At 33.7% G+C, this 7,500-nt stretch overlaps 1 pseudogene; it reads left to right on the top strand.

The window, feature by feature from the left end:
* The first annotated feature begins 727 nt into the window (after positions 1-727).
* Positions 728-4,845, top strand: LOC148206097 (uncharacterized; annotated as a pseudogene).
* Positions 4,846-7,500: the final 2,655 nt, after the last annotated feature.

Here is a 7,500-nt window from a genome sequence, read left to right as displayed (position 1 = left end):
GTGCACAAACGGACGTCCAACCCCCCAGCCCCTACCACAAACAATTCAGCCACGTAGACGTCGAGGGAGGGAGGAGACGGACGTCTATATGGACGTTCGAGAGTTCACATCGGACGTCTATATAGACGTCCAGCCTGACACAGCGGACGTCTATATAGACGTCCGGCCTGACACAGCGGACGTCTATATAGACGTCCCGCCTGACACAGCGGACGTCTATATAGACGTCCGGCCTGACACAACGGACGTCTATATAGACGTCCGATGTGAACCCCTCGACGTCTGAGTAACGTCACCCACAAAGACTTCGGGGGAACGTCGGACGTCAAAAGGCCAAAAGAACGAACGTCTAAAGCCCTTTCTGCACTAGTGACACTAGCTGTGTATTAAATTATACCTACACGTATACATATGCGTAGAAAATGACAGATAACAAAAGTAACCTAAATCACAAAATTTAACTAACTGAAATAGAAAATTCATAATCATGAGGTTACATACAACTCATAATAAGTTAGACAACTAATCCTTAATAACAAGTAATGCATAATAGAGCATGGGTAGAAAAATAGAAGCTTAAAAGATGTGAGGCACAAAGCTTGAACCTTTAAGGAAAAAGCTTTGAAGGTAGAAACAGAGATGATGGTCGATTGAGGCAAAACAAGGAAACAAAAGAGACCAGTTCCGAATAAAGAATGAGATTAAGGTTGCTCGAGTGAGAGTATAAATGGGAACAGGGAGGCAAGCCTTTGATCTAATTCGCAATTACGAATATCTACGAAAGGAAAAACCAAGAGGTCCTAAATGTTCATATGTCCAAGTCAAAACTCTTGAAAATGAGCTCCATTTGCCCATTGTTAGGGTATTTTTGAATCAACAAAGTTAGAAAGGCATGAAGGAAATTGCACAAGAGAGAAAATAGGAATTCAAAATGTACAAGAAACTCGAATCAATTAAACAAGTAACAACAACAGAGCCTTTATCGAATTAGGTTAGACAACTACCTCAAACAACATCATTCCGGTAATGTTAAAATATAAATCAAGTGAAAATTGAATTAAACTAATACAAAAAAGTAAAAACCAAACTTTTGCTATTAATTCCAAGAGGCTAAGGGTGGTTTAGTGAATAAACAAGGTTAAAAAAAGTTATTGCCTAAAGATTAGTAAGTGTAAGCAATGGTTAATTGCAACAACCAGATTAAAAAAATCTTCAAACAAAGAAATGACAAGTAATGGATTATGAGACCTATCCTACATTACAATTAGAATATTTTAGCTTTAACACGAGAAGGAAGCTAAATTGCTAGGGTAAGCATAAATTCACCATATATATATATATATATATATATATATATATATATATATATATATATATATATTACATATTTTTCCTTCCTATTTTGTTTTTTTTTCTTCCTAACCACCTATTCTGTTGACATTTATTTCTTTCTGAATAATATTTTAGATATTATTTTATATTTATATTTTGTCTAATGTATTTAAATTTTTATAAAGTTTATTCATTGGAATCTAAACTTCACTGTACATAGGACAATTTTAAGTCAATGTTGACATGATGTACTGATTTTAAATGCGAATTTAAAGAAGTAGGCCACTGTATTTAATATATCTTCATTTGTGTAGCCCTCAAATGAAGATGCTCTTCATTCACCACCTCAAGTAGGAGGAAATTATCATGTACAAGATGAACATGAACAAGATGAAAATCAGGATACTTTGTTGGAAGTTGAACAAGAAAGGCCACCAACACACAAGGGAGCATGGTTGATTGATGTTATTGGTAAGACACAAGTTCAACATATTAATGCTTTCATTATGTTACTTATATGAATAGTTACTGCTGAAGTTGTTTGACACAAGAGTATTTGACACAAATTTTCTTTCTTCACAGATGACCAATGTAAGATGACTACCAAACACTTAAAAACAAATTATGTTTGGAATTTGCCTCAAAATGAAAGGATTATTGTACATTGGAATGAGGAATATCAACCAATTGGAGATGATGGCGCATTATTGAATCGATTCTTGGGAAGTATCGCTAGAAACTTCAAGGTATTCCCTATTTGTTATTCTACTTGGAAGAAGATTCCTAAAAATTACAAAGAAGACATAATTCAAAATACTATTGAAGTAAGTAATGTAAATTCAAAATTCCATTACAAAGAAGGCATCCAAAATTTATTTATCGGGTAATTGTTGTTAATCTTTTATTAAAATTTTTTTTGAAGGCAAAGTTTGCTGTGAATTCCGATATTCAAATCAATTACATCTTGAAAGCGCTTAATCATAAATGGAGAGATTGTCGACAAGAATTGTGACAACAAAGAGATGATCGCAAGCGTACTAGAGATGAATTGATTGCCATGGCTCCAGAAGGCATAGACAGAGGTCATTGGGCTTCTTTTGTTGACTATCAACTTGATGAAAGAACAAAGGTAAAACCTATATTTCTTTTCATAAAATTTTGTTATGATTTAATAAAATTTTTTCATCACAATGTTAGGAGATTGCCCTAAAAAATAAGCACAATAGGACAAAACAAACTCTTGCTCACACAGGGGGATCCAAGAGCATTGCAAGGAAGAGGGAAGAAATTGTGAAGTGTTATTTATCTTCAATTTTCTGTTTCTCATAATATTTACGACATACCTAATAAGCATTTGTTAATTTTCATAGGAAAAAGAGTGTAGGCACAAAGTTCGCAGAGGAGAAGTTTGGATAGCTACTCATAAGAAGACCAATGGAGCTTTTGTCAGTGATGAGGTAAGGGAAATTGGTGTAAATTCCAATCTTTGTTTTGTGATTGTTTTACCCATATCATGTGATTGTATTCATATATATGGTGGAACTATAAATATTTTTAATTCTGATATATGGTGGAACTATAAATATTTTTAATTCAGATATATGGTGGAACTATAAACATTAAGAGAGAAAGAACATTAAGATCTAACTCTAATAAAAAAAATTATAATCCACCTTAGAGCTTGTGATGTGGACAGAAAGGCATAACATGGATCTACAGTTTCTTAGATTATGATAGTGAAATAAAATATCTTAAATATGACGAAACCTAGCAACACTACTTTGCAAGAGGCACATCCTAAGTCTAATATAATAATTAATTCTGAGATTCATTATCACAGTGATCCAGTTGCTGAGAAATAGAAAGGCTTTAACGTAGAGACCACATAGCACTCAAACATACCCTTCCTCAAATGAGATCTTGAGTTCCAATGTTGACTACTGTACATCCAATTGCTTTAGCAGAGTTCAGGCAAAGCGTGTGGTTTTCATTCCTTTCCCATGGATTAAGTAATCCTTTTGTATTGATTGCCTTTTCATCAATGGTCCATGGAACAACCACATTAATCAGCTTACTGCAACAAATGTAATGCTTATTAAAGGATGAAAATCTGGGTTATATTGAGCAACATAAGAAGATAAACAATAAAAGTATAGTACCAAAGAAGAACACCATCTTTTGCTATCTCAAATAGGTCATTGGTTGAAGAATCAATAGGAAGGCATTTCTTGAGAAATTCATCTCCTGCAAGATAGTTATTTATATGTGCAACATATGATGCCTTCTCAGATTTACTTATTGTTATGAAGCAACGTGGTTGTTGCAGCCTTGAGGAACACTACTGAGTTTTTTGCATTACTCCCCGTCCTAGAACTTTCAAAACTTTGCAGTTTTAAGTAAACTTGTCATCATTATAACACCATTATTAAAATCACTCAAATTAACTTTGATTTGGACACAACTACTGAAATTGTTTCACTTTTTAAAAGGTGAACCATGTTCCACCATAATCTAAGAAATTGTAGATCCATGTTCTTTCTCTCTTAATGTTTATTTATTAGAAACTTGTTCTCTTATTTCATTGTTTGCATTTCTAGATGTAACCATGATTAAGGTGGTTAACCGTGAGCTTAGCTGCAGACTTGGTGGACAATTCATGGTGTATCTCTTTAGTGATATAATTATTGGTTGAGAATTCTTGCTACTTTTTTTGCACACATCTTAAGTTTAAATATAAGTATACTGCTGCTAACTCAATAGTTTGTCTCTTTATACAAATGCAATGTTTTTAATGTTGGCATCATTGATTACGTTGTATGTTGGCATCAAACATATGAATCTACAACATCGTCTCAATCAAAAGAAATATCAAGTTTAGATTCATTGGCTCATGTTTTAGGAAGCCAAGAGCATTGTGGACGTGTTCGCGGTCTAGGTTTGGGTCCTTGCCCATCTAAAGTCTTTGGAGTCCATGCTCGTTCTCATATGGATCATCTTCATCTACTCCTTCTAATGTTGAATTACAATCTCAGGTTAATGAATATTTAAATATTTATTTGGTTTGTTCCTTTTAAGATTAACATGTTAGGTATCATATTTCTCACTTTTTAAATAATTTTTTTTGTTATAGGTATCTTCATTGACTTCTTCTAATGTTAAATTAGAATCTCGGGTTAATGAATATTTAATAAATATTTACTTGGGTTTTTCCTTTTAAGATTAACATGTTAGGTATCATGTTTCTCACTTTTTAAATAAATTTTTCTGTTATAGGTATCTTCATTGACATCACAAGTCAATGAAATGAAGGCAATCATGACACTTTTGTTGCAAAATCATCAAGGTCCATTGCCTTCACTGTTTGCAGTATTTCAACGATCATCGGTAATAATTGTTAAATTTATTTGTATAATTTTTTTATTAAATATATTATCGACTAACTATTATGTTATATTGTAGGTATCTGATCAAGGGAATGGGTCAAACAATGGATGTAATGAAGAAGAAAATTAAATATTGTTATTGAATATCTTTATGAGTCATACTTTTAGTATTCAACATTTGTATTGAACATCTATATTGAACATATGTAATGAACATCTTTCTTTTTAATTTTTATGTTTGAACAATTAGTTGTATGAATGATATTAGGTTGAACAATGTAGTTTATTTTATACAATATTATTCAATTTTAGTTCATATTAATTTATTGTTTGTTTCATCAATAAAACCATTTTTATCATAATCTAATTTATTACAATAAAAAAAATGAAGTGTATAAATTCCCGGCGGTTTTAAAACCCCGGTAAAATAAACCATGCAAAATAGGGGCGGTTTTGAGATAATCCAGCTAATTCCGACAGTTTTTGAGTAACCCCGCTATTTCCAGCGGTTTTTACAAAACACCCGCTAATTCCGACGGTTTCTACAAAACCCCTGGAACTTTCGGTGGTTTCCGGAAACCCCATCTAATACCGGCGATTTTTTCCAGAACTGCCGGTACTTGCTTGGCGACGGGCGTTTTTTCAACGGTTTTTTCAACCGCGGAAAATGTGATTTGCGGGGTTAAAACCGCTGATAATATTAAAAAAAAACCAGTAAAATTACAGATTTTTGTAGTGTCTTATTGGCACATCAATAAAAGAAAAATTTTAAGTTAATGATATTTCGATCTTGACTAAGCCAAATATGCCGTAATCGAAAATGAGCTAATGATACGAGGTAAAACCAAATAAGAAATATATAAAAGGAAAATATATATATATATATATATATATATATATATATATATAATATTTAGAAAAGGATAAAATATGAATGATTCTAAATTCTTCCCTAAAAAATTGAATTTATAAAATTTTAAGTAATTAAATTACTCTCATAAATTTAGTATACTTCTGTAAGACCTTGGAAATTTAACACTGTAACCCACCTGTCAAATTAAAAAAATTAATGCACTAAAACCCTGCTCAGACCATTAAAAACCCACTCACTAACTCTGACGCGCAACTGCCAAGTGTCAAAATGGAACGTTCTGAAATCAGTAGTGGAAGACAGGTGTCCGTATGAGAGTGTGCGTCCGTTTGACCTTGGGAAGGAAACTGATTTTTCTGAAACACTTATTCCCACTCTCTGCACGAACTCTTCTTCCTCCTGAAAACTTACCTTCCATTTTCTCCTCCTTCTCTCTAGAAAGCTTCCATCTTCTCTCTACTGTAACTCACCACTCTCTTCTCTGATCAACATTCAGAAACCGTAGGAGCATTCTCTGAGCCGTGAGCTTCAAGTTGGACCGAACAGTTTCAGAATCTGAAGCTGGTAAGTTTTCCCTTAGTCGTTCGTTCTTAGGTTTCCTGAAAAACTAAGTTATGGCTACATGCAAGTGTGTAGTCTAAGTACTTCGACTTTATTGTGGTTAGATTTGATTGGAAGAGTTAAGTGACCGCTAAGGGTAGAAAACGTTAGTTGGACGAGCCACAAATCTTGCGTATAGAACGTTTCAGTCACGAATCCGGGTAAGGGAAGCTTATTTGATTTAATTCGTGTGTTGTGTTTGTATGAACGTTCGTTATTTGACTGCATGAGTATAATGCCTGACGTTGATGTGATTGAAATTTATGAACGTTTGCTGAATTGGTTGTATATGAAAATTTATGATGGTGCTATGTTATGATACATGAATTGTATGAGATTTCAGTGATTTGATGATATAAGATATGAAATTATTTTATTAGGGTATGATGAAAGATGGGTGAGACTATATGTTAAAAATTGAAATCTGATAAATATTGACTATGATAAGAAAGTTCCCTTATGATTATGTACGTACGTTACTGGATGGTCTTTGACCGTTCGGTTTTCCAGTGAAAATGATTTGGTAAAGGAATTCTTTCATTCGGAAAGAATCCTAGTTGAGGACGAACGCCCTCTTGTATTAATGCTACGTTTGAGCGTTCGGCCGAACGTAGATACCCCGAGTGTTATGTGAGGAATTGAGAAGCTTATAATTATACCTTTGAATACTTAGTCAATTCTAAATTCTCTCTTCACCATCTTGTATTACCTTTATTTTCTAAATTCTATTATGAGTACAAATCTGCGATGGGTTTCGACCCAAAGCGTTCGTTATGAGTGGCGCTCGGTCTTATACCGAACGCTCGTCCTAGTATTAAATTACCAAACAAGTGAAAATAGCGTTCGTCCAAACTTTAGTAAATCCGTATACTGTGTTCGGTCATTGACTGGCAGTCGGCTTCTGTTAAATAAATTGTTCTCGGTATGGTCATCCACTCGTCTTGAGGTGTCTTTATTTATTTGGATTCGGCCTAGAGTCTTCCTACTTAAATTATTCTTTGAGTAATGATTTGATCTTCCTAGAGTCAGTTCATTCAACTGATTCGAGTAGAAAATGACGTTCGTAAGTCTGATGTGTCAGTTTTATTCGGTTCTTAAATGAGGAGTTCTCGATCTCGTTCCTAACGTTTGTCCTCGTTATGAAGAGGGCTGAACGCTCGTTATTTTGTGTAAATGTAATGAAAGACGAAGATAAGGTTAAAGTGAAGATTGATAATGAACGAACAGTATATGAAATGAATTAATGATTGTGGATTTTGAACGAGCGTTCCAGGGAGGAACGACTCATGGATGAATATGGAATTTTGTAAAGTA

Source organism: Vigna umbellata, chromosome 1 (genome assembly GCF_029865625.1).
Source record: "Vigna umbellata cultivar VRB3 chromosome 1, Vumbellata_1.0, whole genome shotgun sequence".
In the NCBI taxonomy this organism is placed as follows: domain Eukaryota; kingdom Viridiplantae; phylum Streptophyta; class Magnoliopsida; order Fabales; family Fabaceae; genus Vigna; species Vigna umbellata.
The sequence above is the reverse complement of the archived record's forward strand: the minus strand, read 5'-3'. Positions and strand labels throughout refer to the sequence as shown.